At 44.3% G+C, this 22,707-nt stretch overlaps 1 protein-coding gene across 4 annotated transcripts in view; it reads right to left on the bottom strand.

The window, feature by feature from the left end:
- The window catches only part of med15 (mediator complex subunit 15), a 168,562-nt gene that overhangs the window by 130,407 nt on the left and 15,448 nt on the right, over window positions 1–22,707 (bottom strand). The window lies entirely within an intron of this gene.

Genomic DNA, 22,707 nt, shown 5'->3' with positions numbered 1-22,707 from the left:
GGCTCCATCACTCCATCTCAAAGATATTCCACAAATTCCTTTTCTTGAGATCTGCTGTAAACCTCATTTTCTTAGTCCACCTGTATATTGAAGTTCCCCATAATTACTGTAATTGTGCCTTTCATGCATGCCTTTTCTATTTCCTGATTTATTTTCTTCCCCATTTTCTGATTACTGCTAGAAGGGCAGTGCAGAGGAACCTCGAATATCCAGCATTCGATTCGCCAAATTTTGGATTATCTGAACAAGATTGCATGGTCCCGATGCTTGGCTACATTTATGTTATCCAGCATTTGATTAACCAAACAAAATACTCCCGGTCTGTGTCCTTCAGATAATCGAGGTTCTTCTGTATATAACTCCCATCAGGGTCTCTTTTTCCCTTTGTAGTTTCTCAACTCTACCCATACAGATTCTATGCCTTCCAACTCTATATCACCTACCATCAAATTAATTTCATTTCTTACTAACAAGGCAATCCCATCCCCTGCCCAACCTTTTGATAGGATGGGTATTCATTAGTATTTAGTTCCCAGCCTGATATCCTTGCAACCACATCTCTATGATACCCACAATATCATATTCATCAATTTCAAACTGCACTACAAGTTCAACTACCTTGTTTGGTATTTATGCATGTATTTAAGTACAACACCCTCAGGTGCTGACTGCCCCCCTTCTCATAGTTGTCTCCTCATCTGCCATGCCTGAACTTAGATTCTTGACCCTTTCCTATAATTCTGGAAACTTTAATAACTTCTGCTGAGCCGTGTCCTTTCTGTAATATGGACATAATAAATGTGTACAACACTCCTGGTGTGTTCTAACCAAAACTCAATATCAGCTTGACACATCTCTATTTGTTAATCTTTTTGCTCTATTTATATGGTTTGTTTCTTTATGGTGTTACTATATTGCTAACCTTTTTTGCAAGGTTTGTAGCTCAGGTTGAGGTTTAGGGTGTAGGTTTGATATCCAGACATTTCATTACCTGGCTAGGTAACATCATCAGTGGCGACCTCCAAGTGAAGTGAAGCTGTTGTCTCCTGCTTTCTTTTTATATCTTTCTCCTGGATGGGGTTCCTGGGGTTTGTGGTGATGTCATTTCCTGTTCGTTTTCTGAGGGGTTGATAGATGGTATCTAGATCTAGGTGTTTGTTTATGGCGTTGTGGTTGGCATGCCAGGCCTCTAGGAATTCTCTGGCATGTCTTTGCTTTGCCTGTCCCAACATAGATGTGTTGTCCCAGTCGAAATGGTGTTATTTTTCATCCGTGTGTAGGGCTACGAGGGAGAGAGGGTCGTGCCTTTTTGTGGCTAGCTGGTGTTCGTGTATCCTGGTGGCTAACTTTCTTCCTGTTTGTCCTACGTAGTGTTTGTGGCAGTCCTTGCAAGGAATTTTGTAGATGACGTTGGTTTTGTCCATGGGTACTGGGTCTTTTAAGTTTGTTAGTTTTTGTTTGAGTGTTGGTGGGTTTGTGTGCTACTAGGATTCCGAGGGTCTTAGTGAAACTTCTTTGATGTATGGTAAGGTGGTTAGGGTTTCTGGCTGTGTTTGGTCTGCTTGTCGTGGTTTGTTCTTGAGGAATCTGCGCACCATATTATTTGAGTATCCGTTCTTCTTGAATACGTCGTGTAGGTGGTTCTCCTCTGTGTTCCGAAGTTCGTCTGTGCTGCAGTGTGTGGTGGCTCGTTGGAATAGTGTTCTGATACATCTTCGTTTGTGTGTGTTGGGATGGTTGCTGGTGTAGTTAAGTATTTGGTCAGTGTTTGTCGGTTTTCTATATACGCAGGTTTGTAATTCTCCCTTATCCTTTCTTTCGACTGTGACGTCCAGGAATGCGAGTTTGTTGTCGGTTTCTTCCTCCTTGGTGAACTTTATATCTGTGAGGGTGTTGTTGATGATGTTAAATGTCTCTTCTATTTTGTTTCGTTTTGTGATGACAAAGGTGTCATCTACATTGCTAACCTGTTAATAAAATCCAGTGATTTGTGTATCTGCATCTTCCTGGTGCTCTATGCCATTTCAGGTTACTTTTATTTGGGACCTCCATATTCTTCTATCAACATGTCTCATCATATATGACAGTAACAATTCACTCTACAAATTCATTCATGTCATCTTTGATATTTTGAAGTTTTCCTCAGTACTGACTACAAATCAAACTGACTTTGCTCACAATATTGAAATGGTACTTCCAATTGCTGAGTCTTAAGTTGTTTATGTCAACAGTGAATTATAATAGTTGCAACACCAATCTTGTCACATTTTGCAGTTGAGTAACTACTTTTAACCTCAATATTCTGCTTTCTGTCTTGTAAAAATTTTGCTATTCATTCTGAGACATATCTTCTGACTCTGCACAAACTGACTTGAGTGACAAGTCTTCTGTGTGGTACTTTACCACAGGTGATTTGAAAATCCAAAAGTGTGTTGTGGGCTGCATTATGCCAGTTTGCTCTTTCAGCAATTTATTCAAAGCTGACCTTCTCTTTTGAAATTATGCTGACTACTCTTCATTATATTTTTAGTTTCTAGATGCTATTATAAACATCATTAAAGGTGCCATTATCGCTCCTATCACTAATATTAAATGAATTTAGTTAAAAATCACACAACACCTGGTTATAGTCCAACAGGTTTAATTGGAAGCACACTAGCTTTCGGAGCGACGCTCCTTCATCAGGTGATTGTGGAGGGCTCAATCGTAACAGAATTTATAGCAAAAATTTGCAGTGTGATGTAACTGAAATTATACATTGAAAAATTGATTGTCTGTTAAGCCTTTCATCTGTTAGAATACAGTGATAGTTTCACTTCTTTCATGTGTAAATCACAAAACCCTTTGTTTTAAAGTTGCATTCTCGGGTTAGCTGTTAACAATGATGATAGCTAGACAATATCACCATTTCAGTTACATCACACTGCAAATTTTTGCTATAAATTCTGTGTTACAATTGAGCCCTCCACAATCACCTGATGAAGGAGCATCGCTCCGAAAGCTAGCGTGCTTCCAATTAAACCTGTTGGACTATAACCTGGTGTTGTGTAATTTTTAACTTTGTACACCCCAGTCCAACACCGGCATCTCTAAATCATTAAATGAATTGGTCCATAAGATCAGGGAACTGTTCTATTTCCTCTTATTAATAGGAACAGCAGTAGCTCTCTGGCATTACAGAGGAACCTCGATTATCCGGTATTCGATTTTCTAAGGATCGGATTACCGGCAAGATCACAAGGTTCCCAATGCTTGGCTAAACTATGTTATCTGGCATTCAATAGCCTGGAATTCAATTAACCAAATGAAATACTCCCTGCCTGTGTCCTTCGGATAATCAAATTCCTCTGTGTTCCCTTTCCTAATGGATTTTTCCTTTATTCAAATACGATCTGATAGCTCTTCCCTAACTTGTGCTTGATATGTGTAGAAGCAATTCATGCAGACCAAGGATTTTATCCTTCTTATCTTTAACCGGTTTATCAATATAAATTTTAAAAAAAATTAATTCCTGAGATGTAGATGTCACTGGCTAGTCCAGCATTTATTGACTCTTTGAACAATTAAGAATGGACATCACTTTGCTGTGGGTCTGAAGTGACATATAGGTCAGGTCAGGTAACTTTCAGCCATGATGGGATTCGAACCCCTAGCAAATTTTAAATTCAGTAAAGAAGTTCAGTACAAACTAGCCGAATGCATAAAAGCGCATCTGGAAATCTGCCAACCTTACCTGCTCTGCTCTACATGTGATTCCAGACCCAGGAATGTGGTTGACTTAACTGCCATCTGTGCAAATAGGGATGGGTAATAAACACTGGCCCAGCCGGGGAAGTTCACAATCCAGGAATGAATTTTTAAAAAGCACAGTTCCTTCACAGTCATTAGGTCAAAATCATGCACTCGTTCTGAATAATACACTGAAGATACCTACACTACATGGAATAGAGCAGTCCAAGAAGGTGGCTCATCACCACCTTTTCAAGTGTAATTAGGGATAAGCAACAAATTTTGGTCTTGCTAGCAACACCTGCACCCAAGATTGAAGACAAAAGTCAACGGAGTGACCCAGCGACCCTGCCATTGTAGCAGCCAGCTGTGAATGGTAATGGACAATTAAACGAACATCAACAAGAGATTCCCTGATGGAGGAGCCCTGCACATCAGCCCAAAAGATATTTTTTCCCGATGGCAAGTCTAAAGGTGTTCAATGCTTCCCGGATGCTCCACCTCCACTTCGGACAGTCTTGGGCCAGAGATTCCCAGGAGTCAGTGGGAATGCCGCACTTCACCTGTGAGGCTTTGAGGACATCCCTGAAGGACTTCTTATGCCCACTTGCCACTCACCTGCCATTTCGAAGCCTGGAATACAGCACCTGCTGGGAGGGTCATGTCAGTCAGGCATACGACATGTTCAGCCAAATACAGCAGATCAAGGGTTGGGCAGTGGCTTGATGCAGGGGTAGGTGGCCTAGTCGTGGATGCTGGTGTCGGTGCATTTTTCTTCCACTGGATTCGCAGGATCTTGTGCAGGTAGCATAGGTGGTATTGCTCCAGTGCCTTTAGGTGTCTGCTGTAGACAGTCCACTTCTCAGAACCATATAGAAGGGCTACAACCACTCCTATAAATTATAACCTTGCTGTTGAATCGGATGTTGATCTTGAACGCCCTTTTCCACAGGCATCTGAAGGCTGCGTTTGCACACTGGAAGTAATGCTGGATCTCTTCATCAATAGCTACTTCAGCCAACAGGATACTCCCAAGGTACTGGAAGTGGTCAGCATTCTCAAAGGCCTCCCCATGGACCTTGATGATTGGGGATTTGCTCCACAATGCCAGGCTAGGTTAAAGAAGGACCTTTTCTTGCACATGCTCTCATATGCCTCTGTAAAGGTGCAAATGTCTGGAGTACGTCCTCAGAGATTGCACATACATAAACATCATCACAAACTGCAGCTCAATGACACTGGTTAGGGTGACTTTGGTTTTGGCTTGAAGGCAGCACTGGTTGAATAATGTCCCGCTGATTCTGTAATCTATCTGCACTCCACCAGGTGAAGCATTGCAGTGAGGTAGATCAAGGACAGTGTTGGGGTGATGACACAGCTCTGCTTGACAACTGTCTGATCAGCGAATGGGTTGGTGGTGGAGACATTTATCATTACCACAACTTTCATATCGTCATGAAACAGGCAAAGGATGGTGACAAATTTCAAGGTGCAACCAAAGCAGAAAAGAACGCTCTAATGTGCAATATGGTGTCAAAGGCTTTTGTAAAATCAGAGGCGGCCATGTACAGGGGTGGATTCTTTTCTCTGCATTTCTTCTGCAGCTGCCACAGTGAAAATTATGCCCATTATATGCCCCCCCACCCAATGAGTCATGAGAAGTTCAACCACAGGGAGGAGATGGTTGAGGAGGACCTTGGCAATGGCTTTTCATACAGTCAACAGCAGGGAGATTCCCCTGTAGTTACCATAGTCAGACCTGTTCCCCCTTTTGAAAATTCTCACAACTGTGCCTTCTCAGAGCCATTCCAGGATGTTCTCCTCCTTTCAGATAAGGCAGACAAGGGCATGTAGCTGCAGCAGGAGCTCTTTGCTTCTGCACTTCAATGCCTCAGTGGGAATACCGTCTGCTCCAGCAGCCTTGTTGCCCGTGAGCTGGTAGACAGCCTTTCCTATTTTGTGAAAGGTTGGAATATTGCAGAGCTCACAGCATGTAGGACACGATCAAGAACACTTGGGTCAATGGCAGAGTCCTGGTCTCTGAAGTGTTCCCCAATGTTTTTTGATAGTTTCTTTATCTTTGATAAGAATCACTCCATCCTTGGCCATCCGTGACATGCCGTCTTGCGTGTTTGGTCCGTATGTGGTCTTGACAGCATGTTACGGTTGTCGGCCACTTGTTGAGCCTCCAGTGCTTTCTCCACCCATCACTTTATTTTTATGCCACGGGTTTGATTTTGTACCTTTGCTTTTAGTCGCCTGTAGGCCTACTTTTCTCTGAGTGTGGCTGCTGTTTTACACTCAGAATTGCCATGCGCTTCTGGCTTAATAGTTCCTGGACCTCATGATCATTCTCATTAAACCAGACTTGTTGTTTCCTGGTTGGGTGGCCAACCAAGTTGTTGCAGGCATTTATAATGGCCAATTTAAGGACAAAACAGAAATTGTTGGGATCTCAAGACACGGTGTTGCCAAGGGTCACTAAATATGTGGAGAGGAATTGATTATATGAGGCTATTTTATCCAGGTTTTTAAATGCCTCAATGCTGACTTTTTATCGGCACTGCTTATGTTGTCTCCATTGTGGTGGGGCTATATAAATATTGATCCAGCCTCAGATCAGGCAATGGTCCACTCCAGCTATCATCAACTCTGTCATGACTAATGTGATTTTAACGTTTTTCCAATCCCTCGATCTGACAATGACGCAGTTAAGGAGGTGGCAGTGTTTGGAGTGCGGGTGCTGCCACATTGTCTTACATTTGTTCCTTTGGTGGAATGGTGTGTTGGTGATTAGGAGATCGTGTTCGTGGTATTTGGTCAGAAGAATACCGTTGGGAGTTTTGCTTCCCAACTCCCTCTTTCCCAATTACATCGTCCCAAAGGTCTGCACTTTTGCCAGCAGGTGGTGAAATCACCAAGGATGATTAGGTTGTTTCTGCAGGGACACGAGAGAGATTGGTTAAGGCTGGAGTAGATTTTTCCCTTGTCCTCGGCTGCTACCTCGAGCATTGGTGTATATGCACTGAATATTGTGACATACTGGCTCTGAGCAAGGGTGAATCAGAGTGTCATGAGGTATTTACCTATCCCCAGGGGAGGGAGTCTTTGAACTGGTTCTCCAGTTCGCTTTTGGTGGCGAAGTTGTCTCCATGGATGCTGCACTCTTCTTCGGCCTTGCCTTTCCAGAAAAAGGTGCAGCTATCACCTTGCTCTCTGTACTATCCTTCCCCTGCCTGGCAGGTTCACTCAGGGCAACAATGTCAACATCATAGTGCCTGAGTTCCCCAGCAACGATGGCAGTGTGGCGCTCCGGTCTGTCACTGGCAAGACTGTCCATAAGGGTCCTGACGTTCCAATCCTAAGGGTGCTGAAGGTGCCTGTGTGAGAATTGTTTTGACATGGTGAAACTGTTGCACACCAGTTACCACACAAGCTTAGCAGGGTATGGTCTTGGTCCAGGGGTGAGGGAGTTCCAAGATATTTGTAGGCAGACACTGCTGTTTGGTCTTAGATTGTCTGTGTTAGAGTTCGGACAAATAGTTCAGAGCTGGGCGGCACATCATGTTGGGTTAGTGCAAAGTCTGAGCTGAGGACAGTAGAGGTCATTCTGGTATTTCAGACATGTTTCAGCAACGCAAACTGGCTATAAAGCAATTGACGAATTATGGATGCTGTTTGGATAACAAACTTTCTACTGAATGGGTGTAGTCATTTCCTATAGTGATCTTCTACAGCACGATTTTCTATAGTGCAGGGTAACAGAGGAACACTACTGCTGTATTATACAGAATGAACTGTAGGAGAAAGGAGAGAGAACAAGAAATATAGCGTGGTTGCTGCCATTCTCAGCTTGTGATTGTGAAATCACTGGGCTGAGGGTGGGGGTTTGTAAGATAACTGATGTGGAGGGGGGAAGTTGTTAAAAAGAAATCACTGGGCTGGGAGTTTGGGGAGTATATATTAAAATAAAACATTGAACTGGGTTAGGGGTTTATAAAATCACTGAATTGTAGTTTATAAAATTACTGGGCTGGTAGGAGTTTATATAAACACTGGGCTGGGAGGGTTTAATAAGATTATTGGGCTGGGGGAGTTTGGGCGGGATATTTTATAAAACACTGGACTCTCAGGTGTTGTGAATAAAAAAGATTGCTGGGCTGGAACAGTGTTATAAAATTACTGGGCAGAGGGGTGTTATAAAGATTACTGGGGGCGGGGGGTTAAAAAAAATCGCTGGGCTGGGATGTTATAAACATTAATGAAGGTTGTGTAAACACAGGGTTGAGGGTTATATAAGCACTGGGCTGGGGGGTTGTTATAAAATTACTGGCGAGAAACACTGGCTTAGGGGATTGTTGTATAAAAAATTTGGGGATTATAAAAAAATCCCTGGGGAGGTTGTTGTAAAAATTATTGGGGGGGTTATATAAATACTGGGCTGTGGGGTTACAAAGACATTGGAATGGGGGATGTGTGTTAGGAAAAATCTCGCGGCAGTTGCAGCAATAGGAGGTCCGGTGGGCTGGCAGTTTCTGAGCTGTGCAGCCATTGTTAGGCCCCCTTCTACACTCCAGAAGACCCAGTTCACAGGCAACCAGAAGATGGAAGGAGTGATGCTCGGTTGCCAGAGCTGTGAGAGCAGGAGAGGTCGAGTGAGGTATGAGAAGGTAAGGAGAGGTGAGGGAGGGGAGGTAAGGGAGAAAGGGCAGGTGGATAGTTGTATGTTCAGGCAGTTGTGGGCGAGGTTAGCACCATCTTCTAGGGTAGTGCTACATTGTGCAGTTGATGTAATCAGCATGCACAAAAAACTACTGATATGCTGGACGATTTGAGGATATGACACACAATTACAATACCTTTCAATCCCAATCTGGAGAGGCTTGTTTTTAAAATAACTAACTTCACAGCAGTAGAGGCTGAACAAGTTATATTACCGATGCTACAAGAGATTTTTAATCCTTCAGCTTGGAATACAGGGAAATCTTTGTAAAACACATATGCCTAAATTACGGAGACTTAAATGTCTCAATGATCTTGCATTGTAACTGCATTGTGAAAAATCACAAATTAAGAATTGTAGGCAGCATTCATAGGACACATTCATGCTCGGCATCAACTGGTAAATGGATGTTTTTTTGTAGAATGGGGAATTCTTCACCCAGACTCCATTACATTAACAGTTTGTGAAGGTAGGTCACTGGACATCAAATGTTAGCACTATTTTCCCTCAACAGATGTTGCAAGATCTCCAGCAATTTCTGTTTTCCTCAGATCTCCAACATCCACATCTTTGCTTTATTTCCATAATGTAATAGATGCTACTAATTGTTCCTTTCAACATTATCTGCTACAACATGAGGGTTCCAGGATGGAATGCTGCAGGATGGTAAGCCTCCCTCCAATTCATGTGGGATCTCCAGAATCTCTGGCTGTACAGCAGTACGCTTGTCCAGTGCACATTATCCCAGTTGAGCACAATCCTCATGCAATGGGGAAAGATGACTACAAAGTGGTATTATGTGTACTAAACTTTTAAGAGAGAGAGGAAGCTGGCAAGGACTGAAAGTACAGAGTGGGCTGAACAATTTTAAAATGTAACATTTGGTTGACACAAATAGCTGGTTCCGTGTTGCCATGGTTAAAAAAAAAATTCAAATTTGGCCGATCAGTTTAAATTATACCCCAGTGACCAAAGTCCATTTGAATTTGAATTGTACTGTTTGGGATGACATCAAACCAATGAAATGATCCGATGTTTTGAGGTATAAAACTGGACATTTTGAACATTTAGGAGAGAACAGCAAAGAGCAGCCAAGCAAGCACCAACATAAGGCCAGCTGGACAACTCTCTAAAAGGTACCTGTCCATAAGAAATTTGTGCATCAGAAGACTGAAGCCAACTTAGAGAAATCTACAGAGAAAGTTTGACATCCGAAGATGACAACTGGGGTCGAAATTGATTTGCCATAAATTTAAGGGGGAATTTGTCAGACCAGTATTGTAGTGGGAGGTAAAAGATAGGTTTAAGAGAAAGGTTGTAAATATTTGTGGTTTTAATGTTCTCTGTTGGATTTAAAGAATAAAATTGTTAATGACGTAAGATCTTCATTATTTTGGGGGGGGGGGGGGGGGGGGGGGGGGGGGGCAGTTGAAGTGGGAGGAGCGACAGCCACGACCAGAGGCTCGACGGGAAGGTAAATTTAACTTACCTCGTGTATAGGCAGAGTGCACGCTGAGGCAGGAACGGACGCGGGACTGCTGAATAAGTCAGGCTTTATATTTGGGCGGTTGCTTTACCCGAAACACGATTTGGGTAGTTTCTCCCACCCGTCCTCCTCCTCCTCTAAACAAAAAGAAAGTTCTGTGTGCTAGATTGATAAGTAGACTAGTTTTTTAGTTTTCAGTACTCTTGTTGCGAACTTAGAATGGTGGAAATGGAGCTTAAGGCAGTTGAATGTTCCTCTTACAGAATGTGGGAGGTAAGGATCACCAGTAGTGTCCCTGCTGACTGTATCTGTGGGAAGTGCACCCAATACCAGCTTCTCAAAAACCACATAGCTTTTCGCATCAGAGAGCGGCGGAAGTGAAGGCAGAGCGCAAAGCCGGTCGGGAAGGTAAGTGATTGTTATTTGAGTGGGTGTGTTCTAGACCCCAGGTCCTACAAAGTAGGGCCTCCCTCCCTCTTCCTCTAACCTCAATTAAAAGTCCACAGACCTGCCCCAAAAAGAGGGTCCAAGGAAGTTCCTGTGGATTGAAGAGTGAAGCTTTAGCTCAGGAGTCTTTGACAAGGAAGTTGAGTGAAGTGATTATGCCACAGTTGAAGAGGGTGAAGACATGACTGCCAAGCTGGTTCAGTGTGCTACGTGCTTGATGTGGGAGGTCAACGACTCTGGTGTGTCTGGCTCATATAAGTGTGCACGTTCAGCTACTGACAGAGCATATTGCAGCACTGATGAAAGAACTCGAGGACCTTAGGCTCATCCGAGAGAACGAGATCTTTCTTGACAAGACCTTCAGCGATGTTATTACACCAATCGTACCAGAAGAGAGCAGAAGAGAGGAGACGATGAGGAAGGCAGAGAGGAGACACGTGCAAGAGACCCCGGGAGAAGTACCTGTCAGGAACAAGTTGAATCTTTTGGAAACAGTAGAGACAGATGACACTGCCAGTCCGCAAGGCGGCCAGGTCTGTCAATCAAAAGTTGGCGTGGAGACAGAGCAGAAGAGTCGGACATCGCACAGAGCCATTGTAATAGGGGACTTCAGTGAGAGGAACTGACCGGGGTTTTTGTGGCAGCAGACGGGACTTAAGGATGGTGTGTTGCCTTCCTAGTGCCAGGATTAAGGACATTGCAGACAGAGTGCAGGAAATCCTCAAGGACGAAGGTGAAGAGCCAGAGATGGTGGTACATGTCGGCACAAATGACGTCAGGAAGTAGGGGAGGAACATACTACAGCGGGACTTCGGAGAACTAGGAAGAAGGCTGACAAGCAGGACGTCCAAGGTGGTTATCTCCGGTTTGCTTCCAGTTCCTCGGGCTGGTGAGGCCAGAAACAGGGAGATAATGGACTTGAACGTGTGGCTGGGGAACTGGTGCAGGAAGCAAGGATTTAAATTCTTGGATCACTGGGGTATGTTTTGTGGTAAGCATAAATTCTACAAGACAGACGGTTTGCACCTGCATTCTGGCAGGCAGGTTTGCTACTGCAACACAGCTACGTTTAAACTAAGTAGCGGGGGGTGAGGGGACAAACTGGATGTTTAAGAAGGAAATTGGAGGGAAAGTTAGTACAAGGGAAGTCAAGAAAGACAATTGTATCAATGAGGCAGAAAACTCAAAGGGATCATGCTGTAAGGTTGAGTGAAATAGGAGTTGATGGGAAGGGTGAGGTCAGTAACAAATTAAAAATACTATACATGAATGCACGAAGCATTAGAAATAAGATGGATGAGCTTGAGGCTCTTTTGGAAATTGGCAGATACGATATTGTGGGAATAACTGAGACGTGGCTTCAAGTGGACAGGGCCTGGGAAATGAATATTCAAGGCTACACGTGCTATCGTAAGGACAGACTGACGGACAGAGGGGGTGGGGTGGCCATGTTGGTAAGGGATGATATTCAGTCCCTTGCACAGGGGGACCTAGAATCAGGGGATGTAGAGTCAGTGTGGATAGAGCTCAGAAATACTAAGGGTAAAAAGACCCTCTTGGGAGTTATCTACAGGCCCCCAAACAGTAGTCTGGATGTCGGATCTAAGTTAAATCAGGAGCTGAAATTGGCCTGTCGCAAAGATGTTGTTATGGGGGATTTCAACATGCAGGTAGACTGGGAGAATCAGGATGGTATTGGACCTCAAGAAAGAGACTTTGTGGAGTGCCTCAGAGATGGATTCTTAGAACAGCTGGTGCTGGAGCCGACCTGGGAGAAGGCAATTCTGGATCTGGTATTGTGCAATGAACCAGAATTGGTCAGGGACCTCCAAATGAAGGAGCCATTGGAAACTAGTGGAGCCGACCACAATACAATAAGCTTCAATCTGCAATTTGAGAGGGAGAGGGTACAATCGGAAGTGACAATATTTCTGTTGAATAAAGGGAACTATGGAGCAATGAGGGAGGAGCTGGCCAAAGTTCAATGGTGCAATACCTTAGCTGGGATGACAGTAGAGGAACAATGGCAGATATTTCTGTGTATAATGCAGAAGTTGCAGGATCAGTTCATTCCAAAAAGGAAGAAAGATCCTAGGAGGAGGCATGGGTGGCCGTGGCTGATGAGGGAAGTTAAGAAACATATAAAGTTAAAAAAGAAAAAGTACAACATAGCAAAGATAAGTGGGGAAACGGAGGACTGGGAAGCTTTTAAAGAACAACAGAGGATTACTAAGAAGGAAATACGCAGAGAAAAAATGAGGTACAAAGGTAAACTGGCCAACAATATAAAGGAGGATAGTAAAAGCTTTTTTAGGTATGTGAAAGGCAAAGAAATGGTTAAGACTAAAATTGGGCCCTTGAAGACAGAAACAGGGGAATATATTACAGGGAACAAAGAAATGGCAGAAGAATTGAATTGGTACTTCAGATCTGTGTTCACTGGGGAAGACACAAGCAATCTCCCTGAGGTAACAGTGGCTGAAGGACCTGAACTTAAGGGAATTTATATTTGCCAGGAATTGGTGTTGGAGAGACTGTTAGGTCTGAAGGGTGATAAGTCCCCAGGGCGTGGTGGGCTACATCCCAGGGTACTGAAGGAGGTGGCTCAAGAAATCATGGATGCGCTGGTGATTATTTTCCAGAGTTCGATAGATTCGGGATCAGTTCCTGCAGATTGGAGGGTGGCTAATGTTGTACCACTTTTTAAGAAAGGTGGGAGAGAGAAAACAGGAAATTATAGACCAGTGAGTCTGACCTTAGTGGTGGGAAAGATGCTGGAGTCTATTATAAAGGATGAAATTACGACACATCTGGATAGTAGTAACAGGATAGGTTAGAGTCAGCATGGATTTATGAACGGGAAATCATGCTTGACTAATCTTCTGGAATTTTTTTGAGGATGTATCTCTGAAGATGGATGAGGGAGATCCAGTAGATGTAGTGTACCTGGACTTTCAGAAAGCTTTTGATAAAGTCCCACATAGGAGGTTAGTGAGCAAAATTAGGGCGCATGGTATTGGGGGCAAAGTACTAACTTGGATTGAAAGTTGGTTGGCTGATAGGAAACAAAGAGTAGTGATAAACGGCTCCATTTCGGAATGGTAGATAGTGACCAGTTGGGTACCGCAGGGATCAATACTAGGACCGCAGCTTTTTACAATATATGTTAATGATATAGAAGATGGTATTAGCAATAACATTAGCAAATTTGCTGATGATACTAAGCTGGATGGCAGGGTGAAATGTGAGGAGGATGTTAGGAGATTACATGGTGACCTGGACAAGTTAGGTGATTGGTCAGATGCATGGCAGATGCAGTTTAATGTGGATAAGTGTATGGCTATCCACTTTGTACAAGAACAGGAAGGCAGATTACTACCTAAATGGAATCAATTTAGGTAAAGGGGCAGTACAAAGAGATCTGGGTGTTCTTGTACACCAGTCAATGAAGGTAAGCATGCAGGTACAGCAGGTAACGAAGAAGGTTTAGATTACTTACAGTGTGGAAACAGGCCCTTCGGCCCAACAAGTCCACACCGACCTGCCGAAGCGCAACCCACCCAGACCCATTCCCCTACAATTACCCCTTCACCTAAACACTACGGGCAATTTAGCATGGCCAATTCACCTGACCTGCACATTTTTGGACTGTGGGAGGAAACCGGAGCACCCGGAGAAAACCCACGCAGACACGGGGAGAATGTGCAAACTCCACACAGTCAGTCGCCTAAGGAGGGATGTGAACCCGGGTCTCTGGCGCTGTGAGGCAGCAGTGCTAACCACTGTGCCACCGTGCCGCCCACACTAGTAGCATGCTGGCCTTCATAACAAGAGGGATTGAGTATAGAAGCAAAGAAGTTCTTCTACAGCTGTACAATGCCCTGGTGAGACCACACCTGGAGTACTGTGTGCAGTTCTGGTCTCTAAATTTGAGGAAAGACATTCTGGCTATTGAGGGAGTGCAGCGTAGGTTCACAAGGTCAATTCCTGGAATGGCGGGATTACCTTACACTGAAAGACTGGAGCGTCTGGGCTTGTATACTCTTGAATTTAGAAGACTGAGAGGGGATCTGAATGAGACATATAAGATTATTAAAGGATTGGACACTCTGGAGGCAGGAAACATGTTTCCGCTGATGGGTGAGTGCCGAACCAGAGGACACAGCTTAAACATACGGGGAGACCATTTAGGACAGAGATGAGGAGAAACTTCTTCACCCAGAGAGTGGTGGCTGTGTGGAATGCTCTGCCCCAGAGGGCAGTGGAGGCACAGTCTCTGGATTCATTTAAGAAAGAGTTGAATAGAGCTCTCAAGGATTGTGGAATCAAGGGTTATAGAGAAAAGGCAGGAACAGGATACTGATTAGGAATGATCAGCCATGATCATATTGAATGGTGGTGCAGGCTCGAAGGGCAGAATGACCTACTCCTGCATCTTTTGTCTATTGAAACTGGAGCTGGAGCAACTTCAGATCACTCGGGAGGCAGAGGGGGCTATTGAGAGGAGTTACAGGGAGGTAGTCAACCTCAGGTACAAGAAGAAAGTAGATGGGCTACTGTCAGGGGATGGAAAGGGAACCAGCAGGCAGTGCAGGGATCTCCTGTGGCCATTTACCTCAACAAGTATACCATTTGGATACTGTTGGGGGGAATGACTTACCAGGGGAAAACACTGAGGCACAGGTCTCTGGAACAGAAGGGAAGGGGAAAGAGGAGCAGAGCATTAGTCATTGGGGACTCCATAGTTATGGGGACAGATAGGAAGTTCTGTGGGAACGAGAGACACTCACGGTTAGTGTGCTGCCTCCCAGATGCCAGGGTTCATGATTTCTCTGATAGCGTTTTCAGGATCCTTGAGCGGGAGGGGGAGCAGCCTCAAGTCGTGTTCCACATAGGCACCAATGACATAGGTAGGAAGAGGGATGGGGATTTCAGGCAGAAATTCAGGGAGCTAGGGTGGAAGCTTACAGCAGGAGAAAACTGTGTTGTTATCTCTGGTTTGCTGCCCGTGCCCATACTAGCGAGGTGAGGAATAGGGAGAGAGAGGAGTTGAACACGTGGCTACAGAGATGGTGCAGGAGGGAGGGTTTTGGATATTTGGATAATTGGGATCATTCTTGGGTAGGTGGGACCTCTACAAACAGGATTGTCTTTGCTTGAACCAGAGAGGTACCAATACCAAAATAATTCAGCAGGGAAATGGGAACCTAATTTGTAGTTCGATTTAGTAGTGAGGTCAGCATAACATTTCAATGTCTCAAGAGGGCACTGGCAAGCAAAACATTGGTTTGAAGTGTGTCTATTTCATCACCAGGAGCATCCAGAATAAGGTGGGTGAACTTGTAGCATGGGTTGGTACCTGGGATTTCGATGTTATGGCCATTTCAGAGACATGGATAGAGCAGGGACAGGAATGCTGGTTGCAGGTTCTGGGATGTGGATGTTTCAGTAAGATCAGAGAAGATGGTAAAAGGGGTATTATGGTAGCAGAAAGGAAGTTTGAGAACTCATCTACTGAGTTAGTATGGACTGAGGTTAGAAGCAGGAAAGGAGAGATCACCCAGTTGGGAGTTTTCTATAGGCTTCCGAATAGTTCCAGACATAGAACATAGAACAATACAGCACAGAACAGGCCCTTCGGCCCACGATGTTGTGCCAAACATTTGTCCTAGCTTAAGCACCCATCCATGTACCTATCCAATTGCCACTTAAAGGTCACCAAAGATTCTGACTCTACCACTCCCACAGGCAGCGCATTCCATGCCCCCACCACTCTCTGGGTAAAGAACCCACCCCTGACATCTCCCCTATACCTTCCACCCTTCACCTTAAATTTATGTCCCCTTGTAACACTCTGTTGTACCCGGGGAAAAAGTTTCTGACTGTCTACTCTATCTATTCCACTGATCATCTTATAAACCTCTATCAAGTCACCCCTCATCCTTCGCCGTTCCAACGAGAAAAGGCCTAGCACTCTCAACCTATCCATGTAGAGCAAAGATGTAGAGCAAAGATGACTCTTGATAGGAGAAAGAGTGACAGGGTAGTTGTTATGGGTTCTTTAACTTTCCAAATATTGACTGGAAATACTATAGTTTGAGTACTTTAGATGGGTCAGTTTTTGTCCAATATGTGCAGGAGGGTTTCCTGACACAGTGTGTAGACAGGTCAACGGAGGTCGAGGCCACATTAGATTTGGTACTGGGTAATGAACCCAGCCAGGTGTTAGATTTGGAGATAGGTGAACACTTTGGTGATAGTGACCATAATTCAGTTATGATTACTTTAATGATTCAAAGGGATAGGTATATACCACAGGGCAAGAGTTATAGTTGGGGGAAAGATAATTACGATGCGATAAGGCAGGATTTAGGATGCATAAGACGGAGAAGAAACTATAAGGGATGGGCACAATTGAAATGTGGAGCTTATTCAGGGAACAGCTAAGGCATGTCCTTGATAAGTGTGTACCTGTCAGGCAGGGAGGAAGTTGTCAAGCGAGGGAGCCGTGGTTTACTAAGGAAGTTGAATCTCTTGTCAAGAGGAAGAAGGCAGCTTATGTAAGGATGAGATGTGATGGCTCAGTTAAGGAGCTTGAGAGTTACTGGTTAGCCAGGAAAGGTCTAAAGAAAGAGTTAAGAGGAGCCAGGAGGGGACATGATAAGTCATTGGCAGATAGGATTCAAGAAAACCTTAAAGCTTTCTATAGGTATATCAGGAACAAAAGAATGACTAGATTAAGGTTAGGGCCAATCACGTGGGAAGTTGTGCATGGGGTAAGAGGAGATAGGGGAAGCACTAAATGAATACTTTTCGTCAGTACTCACACTGGAAAAAGGCAATATTGTCAAGAAGAATACGGAGATACAGGCTACTAGACTAGATGGGAATGAAGTTCACAAGGAGGAGGTGTTAGCAATTCTGAAAAGTGTAAAAATAGATAAGACTCCTGGGCCGGATGGTATATATCCTAGGATTCTCTGGGAAACCAGGAGGAGATTGCAGAGCCTTTGGCTTTGATCTTTACATCGTCATTGTCTACTGGAATAGTGCTGGAAATCTGGAGGATAGCAAGTGTTATTCCCTTGTTCAAGAATGGGAGTAGAGACAACCCTGGAAATTATAGACCAGTGAGCCTTACTTCAGTTGTTGGTAAAGTGTTGGAAAAGGTTATAAGAGATAGGATTTATAATTGTCTAGAGACGAATATGCTGATTAGGGATAGTCAATATGGTTTTGTGAAGGGTAGGTCATGCCTCACAAAGCTCATTGTTTCTCTTTGAGAAGGTGAATAAACAAGTGGATGAGGGGAAAGCAGTTGATGCGGTGTATAGGGATTTCAGTAAGGAATTTGACAAGGTCCCCTACGGTAGGCTATTTATTGCACAAAATATGGAGGCATGGGATTGAGGATGTGGATAGGAAATTGGCTAGCTGAAAGAAGACAAAGGGTGGTGGTTGATGGGAAATGTTTATCCTGAAGTTCAGTTACTAGTGGTGTACCGCAAGGATCTGTTTTGGGTCCACTGCTGTTTGTCATTTTTATAAACAATCTAGATGAAGGCATTGAAGGATATGTTAATAAATTTATGGATGATACTAAGGTTGGTGGATTTGTGGATAGTTGGAGGATGTTGAAGGTTACAGAAGGATATAGATAAGCTGCAGAGCTGTGCTGAGAGGTGGCAAATGGAGTTTAATGCAGAAAAGTGTGAGGTAATTCATTTTGGAAGGAGCAACAGAAATAAAGAATACTGAGCTAATGGTAAGATTCTTGGTAGTGTAGATGAACAGAGAGATCTCGGTGTCCATGTACATAGTTCCCTGAAAGAAGCCACAGGTTGATAGGGTTGTTAAGTGTGTTAGCTTTTATTGGTAGAGGGATTGAGTTTCAGAGCCACGAAGTCATGCTGTAGCAAAACTCTGCTGCGGCCACACTTGGGGCATTGCGTACACTTTAGGTCACCACATTATAGGAAGGATGTGGAAGCTTTGGAAAGGGTGCAGAGGGGATTTACTAACATGTTGCCTGGTATAGAGGGCAAGTCTTACAGGGAAAGACTGAGGGATTTGAGGCTGCTTTCGTTAGAGAGGAGGAGATTGAGAGGTGATTTAATTGAGACATGTAAGATAATCAGAGGATTAGAGAGGGTGGACAATGAGAGCCTTTTTTCCTTGGATAGTGACTGCTAGCATGACGGAGGACAGATATACAACAGATGTCAGAGGTAGTTTCTTTACTCAGAGTACGGGGGGCATGGAATGCACTGCCTGCAACAGTAGTAAGTTCACCAACTTTAAGGGCATTTAAATGGTCATTGGATCAACATATGAACAAAAATGGAATAGTGTAGGTTAGATGGGCTTCACAGGTCAGCACATCAAGGACAGGAGGGCCTGTACTGAGCTGTAATGTTCTACGTTCTATCTTCTTTGCTTCTCGAAATTTTACAGATTATGGGACGAGGTGTGTTTCTCTGTGTAGGTAAAAACAATGACTGCAGATGCTGGAAACCAGATTCTGGATTAGTGGTGCTGGAAGAGCACAGCAGTTCAAGCAGCATCCAAGGAGCAGCGAAATCGACGTTTCGGGCAAAAGCCCTTCATAGGCAGAATAAAGGCAGAGAGCCTGAAGTGTGGAGAGATAAGCTAGAGGAGGGTGGGGAGAAAGTAGCATAGCGTACAATAGGTGAGTGGGGGAGGGGATGAAGGTGATAGGTCATGGAGGAGAGGGTGGAGTGGATAGGTGGAAAAGGAGATAGGCAGGTAGGACAAGTCCGGACAAGTCATGGGGACAGTGCTGAGCTGGAAGTTTAGAACTAGGGTGAGGTGGGGGAAGGGGAAATGAGGAAGCTGTTGAAGTCCACATTGATGCCCTGGGGTTGAAGTGTTCCGAGGCGGAAGATGAGGCGTTCTTCCTCCAGGTGTCTGGTGGTGAGGGAGCGGCGGTGAAGGAGGCCCAGGACCTCCATGTCCTCGGTAGAGTGGGAAGGGGAGTTGAAATGTTGGGTTACGGGGCGGCGTGGTTGATTGGTACGGGTGTCCCGGAGATGTTCCCTAAAGCGCTCTGCTAGGAGGCGCCCAGTCTCCCCAATGTAGAGGAGACCGCATCGGGAGCAACAGATACAATAAATGATATTAGTGGATGTGCAGATAAAACTTTGATGGATGTGGAAGGCTCCTTCAGGTCCACGCCCCCCTACAACCCACCCTCCCATCCTGGCACCTTCCCCTGCCACCGCAGGAACTGTAAAACCTGCGTCCACACCTCCTCCCTCACCTCTATCCAAGGCCCTAAAGGATGGTGAGCTGCTGTACTGTCATCTATTTCTAGGATTTTGAATCAATGACAGTGAAGATATTCCCAAGCCAGGATGGTGAGTGGCTTGGAGGGGAACTTCCAGATGGTGGTGTTCCCATGTGTTTGCTGCCCTTGTCCTTCTAGACAGTAATGGTCATAGTTTGGAAGGTACTGTCTGAGGAACCTCAGTGAATTTCTGCACAAATAGTACAGTCTGCTACTACTGAGCGCCAGTATTGGAGGGAGTGGAGGGTTGTGAATGTGGTGCCAATCAAGCAGGCTGCTTTGCTTTCAAATGGTTGTTGGAGCTGCATCATCCAGCCAAGTGGGCATCCTTCCATTCCACTCTTGACTGTGCCTTGCAGATGGTTGACAGCATTTGAGGAGTCAGGTGGTGAGTTTCTCACTGCAGGATTCCTAGCCTCTGACCTGCTGTTCCTGCTACTGTACTTGTATGACTAGTCCAGTTCTGGTTCTGGTCAATAGTAATGCTCTGGACATTGATAGTGGGGGAATTCAGTGATAAATGTTAAGAGGTGATAATTAGATTCTCTTTTGTTGGGCAACAGTCATTGCCAGGCATTTGTGTGGTGGATGTGATACTTGGGTATCATGTCCAGGTCTTGTTGCATTTAAATGTGAACCAAGAATGGTGCTGAGTATTTTGCGATCATTAGCGAACTTCCCCACTTCTGACCTTATGATAGAGGGAAAGTCATCAACAAGAAATAGAAGCAGTACACCATAGAGTCCATTCAACCTGCCACATTACTCAGCATCAGTAAGTGTGGTGCTGGAAAAGCACAGCCAGTCAGGCAACATCTGAAGAGCAGGACAGTCAACATTTCGAGCATTAGCTCTTCATCAGCATCTGCAGTCCTCACTTTCTCCTGCCACATTATTCAGTAAGATCTTCCAAATCAACATGTCTTTCTCACATTATCCTTGGGGCCCAAAAGTTCTATCAATCTCTGTTCTGAATGTACTTATTGGCTGAGAATTAGAAGTAGAGAAGTACAAAGATTCACAACCCTCTGAATGAAGACATTCTCCTTGTCCAAATCCTAAATGGGTGACACATTATTCTGAGACTATGACCTATCATTTTAGACTTTCCAGGCAGGGGTGAACCAGCCTCGCAGTTTCTATCCTATCAAGACCACTAACAATTGTACAACTTTCAGTAAGGTCACCCCTCATTCTTCTAAATTGGAGATATGGGTCCATTCTATTCAACCTCCATTCTCCTCATCCTAGGACTCAAACTAGTAAACCTCTATCACAACCTCCATAAAATAAACATATTCCTCCTTAGGAAACTAAAACCTTGCCTGAGATGTGGTCTCAAAGCTATAAACAGATGTGGCAGGTCCTCTGATCCCTTTACTCCTGCAGATTTACTACAGGACAGAAAACACTAAGTCTTTAAATAAGCCACTTAGGCAAACTGATAGAAAGTAGAGCTCCACGAAAGTCAGAACTGGGAGCTCTATTTTTCACAAATTACGTAAAATTATTTGGACTTGAAAATCAGAAATACAATTTCAAATTCTGTTGATGAGACCAAATTTGGGGCACTGTTAACATTAAAAAAAGACACTAAGAAGACATCACCACCACTGGAGATTCAAAACAAAGAACAGAGAACAGTACAGCACAGAACAGGCCCTTCAGCCCACGATGTTGTGCCAACCACTGATCCTCATGTATGCACCCTCAAATTTCTGTGATCATATGCATGTCCAGTAGTCTCTTAAATGCCCCTAATGACCTTGCTTCCACAACTGCTACTGGCAACGCATTCCACACTCTCACAACTCTCTGTGTAAAGAACCCGCCTCTGACATCCCCTCTATACTCTCCTCCAACCAGCTTAAAATTATGACCCCTCATGTTAGTCATTTCTGCCCTGGGAAATAGTCTCTGGCTATCGACTCTATCTATGCCTCTCATTACCTTGTATACCTCAATTAGGTCCCCTCTCCTCCTCCTTTTCTCCAATGAAAAAAGTCCGAGCTCAGTCAACCTCTCTTCATAAGCCCTCCAGTCCAGGCAGCATCCCGGTAAACCTGCTCTGAACCTTCTCCAAAGCATCCACATCTTTCCTGTAATAGGACGACCAGAACTGGACGCAGTATTCCAAGTGCAGTTTTATAGAGCTGCAACAAGATCTCACGACTCTTAAACTCAAAACCCCTGTTAATGAAAGCCAAAACACCATTATGCTTTCTTAACAACCCTGTCCACTTGGGTGGCCATTTTAAGGGATCTATGTACCTGCACACCAAGATCCCTCTGTTCCTCCACACTGCCAAGAATCCTATCCTTAATCCTGTACTCAGCTTTCAAATTCGACCTTCCAAAATGCATCACCTCACATTTATCCAGGTTGAACTCCATCTGCCACCTCTCAGTCCATCTCTGCATCCTGTCAATGTCCCGCTGCAGCCTACAACCACCCTCTATACTGTCAACGACACCTCCAACTTTTGTGTCATCTGCAAACTTGCTGACCCATTCTTCAATCCCCTCATCCAAGTCATTAATAAAAATTATAAACAGTAGAGGCCCAAGGACAAAGCCCTGTGGAACACCACTCACCACAGACTTCCAGGCAGAATATTTTCCTTCTACTACCACTCGCTGTCTTCTGTTGGCCAGCCAATTCTGTATCCCATTCCTCCTGACCTTCTAAATGAGCCTACCATGGGGAACCTTATCAAATGCAGTTTTGCACCCAGAGTGCAATAAAAAATGTGGAACTTGAACTGCAAGGAGCAGTTGAGACAAACAAGAGATTTGTTCTTACCTAGCTTCTTCTTAAAACACAGTGAAATAATAGAATAGAAAGATGCATTTGTCAGGTTAGATGAACAGAATAGGGGATGATTCATGTGGAGGATAAAACAAAAGAGACTAAAGTTTTCTATGTTTCAAGTTCGGTGCAAAAACATCACTTTCTTGCAATAAAAGCTGACATAATGACTGTTACCCTATTTGCTTGGTGCCGCTTCATGCAAA

This window comes from Chiloscyllium plagiosum, unplaced genomic scaffold (genome assembly GCF_037043375.1).
Source record: "Chiloscyllium plagiosum isolate Xiang-an unplaced genomic scaffold, Cpla_swu_hap1 HiC_scaffold_24, whole genome shotgun sequence".
Taxonomy (NCBI): domain Eukaryota; kingdom Metazoa; phylum Chordata; class Chondrichthyes; order Orectolobiformes; family Hemiscylliidae; genus Chiloscyllium; species Chiloscyllium plagiosum.
Note: the sequence above shows the minus strand (reverse complement) of the source record. Positions and strands in the feature narration are given on the sequence as shown.